We start from the raw sequence: 7,327 nt of genomic DNA on the forward strand, positions 1-7,327 counted from the left end.
TTCTTCATCGTTCATTCGTCATTGATCATTGATCCTTGTTCATTCTTCATCGTGCATTCTTCATTGATCATTGATCCTTGTTCATTCTTCATCGTTCATTCTTCATTGATCATTGATCCTGGTTCATTGTTCATCGTTCATTCATTATTGATCATTGATCCTTGTTCATTCTTCATCGTTCATTCATTATTGATCATTGATCCTTGTTCATTCTTCATCGTTCATTCTTATTTGATCATTGATCCTTGTTCATTCCTCATCGTTCAATCTTTATTGATCATTGATCCTTGTTCATTCTTCATCGTTCATTCTTCAATGAAAATGGATCCTTGTTCATTCTTCATCGTTCATTCATCGTTGATCATTGATCCTTGTTCATTCTTCATCGTTCATTCATTATTGATCATTGGTCCTTGTTCATTCTTCATCGTTCATTCTTATTTGATCATTGATCCTTGTTCATTCCTCATCGTTCAATCTTTATTGATCATTGATCCTTGTTCATTCTTCATCGTTCATTCTTCAATGAAAATGGATCCTTGTTCATTCTTCATCGTTCATTCATCATTGATCATTGATCCTTGTTCATTCTTCAATGAACATTGATCCTTGTTCATTCTTCATCGTTCATTCTTCAATGATCATTGGTACTTGTTCATTCTTCATCGTTCATTCTTCAATGAACATTGATCCTTGTTCATTCTTCATCGTTCATTCTTCATTGATCATTGATACTTGTTCATTCTTCATCGTTCATTCTTAATTGACCATTGATCCTTATTCATTCTTCAATAAACATTGATCCTTGTTCATTCTTCGTCGTTCATTCATCATTGATCATTGATCCTTGTTCATTCTTCATCGTGCATTCTTCATTGATCATTGATCCTTGTTCATTCTTCATTGTTCATTCTGCATTGATCCTTGATCCTTGTTCATTCTTCATCGTTCATTCTTCATTTACCATTGATCCTTGTTCATTCTTCAAAAAGAATTGATCCTTGTTCATTCTTCATCGTTCATTCTTCATTGATCATTGATCCTTTTTCATTCTTCATCGTTCATTCTTCGTTTACCATTGATCCTTGTTCATTCTTCATCGTTATATCTTCATTAATCATTGATCCTGGTTCATTCTTCATAGTTCATTCTTAAATGATCATTGATCCTTGTTCATTCTTCATCGTTCATTCAATATTGATCATTAATCCTTGTTCATTCTTCATCGGTCATTCTTAATTGATCGTTGATCCTTGTTCATTCCTCATCGTTCAATCTTTATTGATCATTGATCCTTGTTCATTCTTCATCGTTCATTCTTCAATGATCGTTGATCCTTGTTCATTCTTAATTGTTCATTCTTCAATGAACATTGATCCTTGTTCATTCTTCATCGTTCATTCTTCATTGACCATTGATCCTTGTTCATTCTTCAATAAACATTGAGCCTTGTTCATTCTTCGTCGTTCATTCATCATTGATCATTGATCCTTGTTCATTCTTCATCATTCATTCATCATTGATCATTGATCCTTGTTCATTCTTCATCGTGCATTCTTCATTGATCATTGATCCTTGTTCATTTTTCATCGTTCATTCTTCATTGATCATTGATCTTGGTTCATTCTTCATCGTTCATTCTTAAATGATCATTGATCCTTGTTCATTCTTCATCGTTCATTTAATATTGATCATTGATCCTTGTTCATTCTTCATCGTTCATTCTTAATTGATCATTGATCCTTGTTCATTCCTCATCGTTCAATCTTTATTGATCATTGATCCTTGTTCATTCTTCATCGTTCATTCTTCAATGATCATTGCTCCTTGTTCATTCTTAATTGTTCATTCTTCAATGAACATTGATCCTTGTTCATTCTTCATCGTTCATTCTTCATTGATCATTGATACTTGTTCATTCTTCATCGTTCATTCTTAATTGACCATTGATCCTTATTCATTCTTCAATAAACATTGATCCTTGTTCATTCTTCGTCGTTCATTCATCATTGATCATTGATCCTTGTTCATTCTTCATCGTGCATTCTTCATTGATCATTGATCCTTGTTCATTCTTCATTGTTCATTCTGCATTGATCCTTGATCCTTGTTCATTCTTCATCGTTCATTCTTCATTTACCAATGATCCTTGTTCATTCTTCAAAAAGAATTGATCCTTGTTCATTCTTCATCGTTCATTCTTCATTGATCATTGATCCTTTTTCATTCTTCATCGTTCATTCTTCGTTTACCATTGATCCTTGTTCATTCTTCATCGTTATATCTTCATTAATCATTGATCCTGGTTCATTCTTCATAGTTCATTCTTAAATGATCATTGATCCTTGTTCATTCTTCATCGTTCATTCAATATTGATCATTAATCCTTGTTCATTCTTCATCGGTCATTCTTAATTGATCGTTGATCCTTGTTCATTCCTCATCGTTCAATCTTTATTGATCATTGATCCTTGTTCATTCTTCATCGTTCATTCTTCAATGATCGTTGATCCTTGTTCATTCTTAATTGTTCATTCTTCAATGAACATTGATCCTTGTTCATTCTTCATCGTTCATTCTTCATTGACCATTGATCCTTGTTCATTCTTCAATAAACATTGAGCCTTGTTCATTCTTCGTCGTTCATTCATCATTGATCATTGATCCTTGTTCATTCTTCATCATTCATTCATCATTGATCATTGATCCTTGTTCATTCTTCATCGTGCATTCTTCATTGATCATTGATCCTTGTTCATTTTTCATCGTTCATTCTTCATTGATCATTGATCTTGGTTCATTCTTCATCGTTCATTCTTAAATGATCATTGATCCTTGTTCATTCTTCATCGTTCATTTAATATTGATCATTGATCCTTGTTCATTCTTCATCGTTCATTCTTAATTGATCATTGATCCTTGTTCATTCCTCATCGTTCAATCTTTATTGATCATTGATCCTTGTTCATTCTTCATCGTTCATTCTTCAATGATCATTGCTCCTTGTTCATTCTTAATTGTTCATTCTTCAATGAACATTGATCCTTGTTCATTCTTCATCGTTCATTCTTCATTGATCATTGATACTTTTTCATTCTTCATCGTTCATTCTTTATTGATCATTGATCCTTGTTCATTCTTCATTGACCATTGATCCTTGTTCATTCTTAATCGTTCATTCTTCAATGAACATTGATCCTTGTTCATTCTTCATCGTTCAATCTTCATTGATCATTGATCCTTGTTCATTCTTCATCGTTCATTCTTCATTGATCATTGATACTTGTTCATTCTTCATCGTTCATTCTTCAATGATCATTGGTACTTGTTCATTCTTCATCGTTCATTCTTCAATGAACATTGATCCTTGTTCATTCTTCATCGTTCATTCTTTATTGATCATTGATACTTGTTCATTCTTCATCGTTCATTCTTAATTGACCATTGATCCTTGTTCATTCTTCAATAAACATTGATCCTTGTTCATTCTTCGTCGTTCATTCATCATTGATCATTGATCCTTGTTCATTCTTCATCGTGCATTCTTCATTGATCATTGTTCCTTGTTCATTCTTCATCGTTCATTCTTCATTGATCATTGATCCTTTTTCACTCTTCATCGTTCATTCTTCATTTACCATTGATCCTTGTTCATTCTTCAAAAAGAATTGATCCTTGTTCATTCTTCATCGTTCATTCGTCATTGATCATTGATCCTTGTTCATTCTTCATCGTGCATTCTTCATTGATCATTGATCCTTGTTCATTCTTCATCGTTCATTCTTCATTGATCATTGATCCTGGTTCATTCTTCATCGTTCATTCATTATTGATCATTGATCCTTGTTCATTCTTCATCGTTCATTCATTATTGATCATTGATCCTTGTTCATTCTTCATCGTTCATTCTTATTTGATCATTGATCCTTGTTCATTCCTCATCGTTCAATCTTTATTGATCATTGATCCTTGTTCATTCATCATCGTTCATTCTTCAATGAAAATGGATCCTTGTTCATTCTTCATCGTTCATTCATCATTGATCATTGATCCTTGTTCATTCTTCATCGTTCATTCATTATTGATCATTGATCCTTGTTCATTCTTCATCGTTCATTCTTATTTGATCATTGATCCTTGTTCATTCCTCATCGTTCAATCTTTATTGATCATTGATCCTTGTTCATTCTTCATCGTTCATTCTTCAATGAAAATGGATCCTTGTTCATTCTTCATCGTTCATTCATCATTGATCATTGATCCTTGTTCATTCTTCAATGAACATTGATCCTTGTTCATTCTTCATTGACCATTGATCCTTGTTCATTCTTAATCGTTCATTCTTCAATGAACATTAATGCTTGTTCATTCTTCATCGTTCAATATTCATTGATCATTGATCCTTGTTCATTCTTCATTGTTCATTCTTCATTGATCATTGATCCTTGTTCATTCTTCATCGTTCATTCTTCAATGATCATTGGTACTTGTTCATTCTTCATCGTTCATTCTTCATTGACCATTGATCCTTGTTCATTCTTCATTAAACATTGAGCCTTGTTCATTCTTCGTCGTTCATTCATCATTGATCATTGATCCTTGTTCATTCTTCATCGTTCATTCATCATTGATCATTGATCCTTGTTCATTCTTCATCGTGCATTCTTCATTGATCATTGATCCTTGTTCATTTTTCATCGTTCATTCTTCATTGATCATTGATCTTGGTTCATTCTTCATCGTTCATTCTTAAATGATCATTGATCCTTGTTCATTCTTCATCGTTCATTCTTTATTGATCATTGATACTTGTTCATTCTTCATCGTTCATTCTTTATTGACCATTGATCCTTGTTCATTCTTCAATAAACATTGATCCTTGTTCATTCTTCGTCGTTCATTCATCATTGATCATTGATCCTTGTTCATTCTTCATCGTGCATTCTTCATTGATCATTGTTCCTTGTTCATTCTTCATCGTTCATTCTTCATTGATCATTGATCCTTTTTCATTCTTCATCGTTCATTCTTCATTTACCATTGATCCTTGTTCATTCTTCAAAAAGAATTGATCCTTGTTCATTCTTCATTGTTCATTCGTCATTGATCATTGATCCTTGTTCATTCTTCATCGTGCATTCTTCATTGATCATTGATCCTTGTTCATTCTTCATCGTTCATTCTTCATTGATCATTGATCCTGGTTCATTCTTCATCGTTCATTCATTATTGATCATTGATCCTTGTTCATTCTTCATCGTTCATTCATTATTGATCATTGATCCTTGTTCATTCTTCATCGTTCATTCTTATTTGATCATTGATCCTTGTTCATTCCTCATCGTTCAATCTTTATTGATCATTGATCCTTGTTCATTCTTCATCGTTCATTCTTCAATGAAAATGGATCCTTGTTCATTCTTCATCGTTCATTCATCATTGATCATTGATCCTTGTTCATTCTTCATCGTTCATTCATTATTGATCATTGATCCTTGTTCATTCTTCATCGTTCATTCTTATTTGATCATTGATCCTTGTTCATTCCTCATCGTTCAATCTTTATTGATCATTGATCCTTGTTCATTCTTCATCGTTCATTCTTCAATGAAAATGGATCCTTGTTCATTCTTCATCGTTCATTCATCATTGATCATTGATCCTTGTTCATTCTTCAATGAACATTGATCCTTGTTCATTCTTCATCGTTCATTCTTCAATGATCATTGGTACTTGTTCATTCTTCATCGTTCATTCTTCAATGAACATTGATCCTTGTTCATTCTTCATCGTTCATTCTTCATTGATCATTGATACTTGTTCATTCTTCATCGTTCATTCTTAATTGACCATTGATCCTTATTCATTCTTCAATAAACATTGATCCTTGTTCATTCTTCGTCGTTCATTCATCATTGATCATTGATCCTTGTTCATTCTTCATCGTGCATTCTTCATTGATCATTGATCCTTGTTCATTCTTCATTGTTCATTCTGCATTGATCCTTGATCCTTGTTCATTCTTCATCGTTCATTCTTCATTTACCATTGATCCTTGTTCATTCTTCAAAAAGAATTGATCCTTGTTCATTCTTCATCGTTCATTCTTCATTGATCATTGATCCTTTTTCATTCTTCATCGTTCATTCTTCGTTTACCATTGATCCTTGTTCATTCTTCATCGTTATATCTTCATTAATCATTGATCCTGGTTCATTCTTCATAGTTCATTCTTAAATGATCATTGATCCTTGTTCATTCTTCATCGTTCATTCAATATTGATCATTAATCCTTGTTCATTCTTCATCGGTCATTCTTAATTGATCGTTGATCCTTGTTCATTCCTCATCGTTCAATCTTTATTGATCATTGATCCTTGTTCATTCTTCATCGTTCATTCTTCAATGATCGTTGATCCTTGTTCATTCTTAATTGTTCATTCTTCAATGAACATTGATCCTTGTTCATTCTTCATCGTTCATTCTTCATTGACCATTGATCCTTGTTCATTCTTCAATAAACATTGAGCCTTGTTCATTCTTCGTCGTTCATTCATCATTGATCATTGATCCTTGTTCATTCTTCATCATTCATTCATCATTGATCATTGATCCTTGTTCATTCTTCATCGTGCATTCTTCATTGATCATTGATCCTTGTTCATTTTTCATCGTTCATTCTTCATTGATCATTGATCTTGGTTCATTCTTCATCGTTCATTCTTAAATGATCATTGATCCTTGTTCATTCTTCATCGTTCATTTAATATTGATCATTGATCCTTGTTCATTCTTCATCGTTCATTCTTAATTGATCATTGATCCTTGTTCATTCCTCATCGTTCAATCTTTATTGATCATTGATCCTTGTTCATTCTTCATCGTTCATTCTTCAATGATCATTGCTCCTTGTTCATTCTTAATTGTTCATTCTTCAATGAACATTGATCCTTGTTCATTCTTCATCGTTCATTCTTCATTGATCATTGATACTTGTTCATTCTTCATCGTTCATTCTTAATTGACCATTGATCCTTATTCATTCTTCAATAAACATTGATCCTTGTTCATTCTTCGTCGTTCATTCATCATTGATCATTGATCCTTGTTCATTCTTCATCGTGCATTCTTCATTGATCATTGATCCTTGTTCATTCTTCATTGTTCATTCTGCATTGATCCTTGATCCTTGTTCATTCTTCATCGTTCATTCTTCATTTACCATTGATCCTTGTTCATTCTTCAAAAAGAATTGATCCTTGTTCATTCTTCATCGTTCATTCTTCATTGATCATTGATCCTTTTTCATTCTTCATCGTTCATTCTT

The sequence above is a fragment of the Amaranthus tricolor genome, chromosome 4 (genome assembly GCF_026212465.1).
Source record: "Amaranthus tricolor cultivar Red isolate AtriRed21 chromosome 4, ASM2621246v1, whole genome shotgun sequence".
NCBI classification, from domain to species: Eukaryota; Viridiplantae; Streptophyta; class Magnoliopsida; order Caryophyllales; family Amaranthaceae; genus Amaranthus; species Amaranthus tricolor.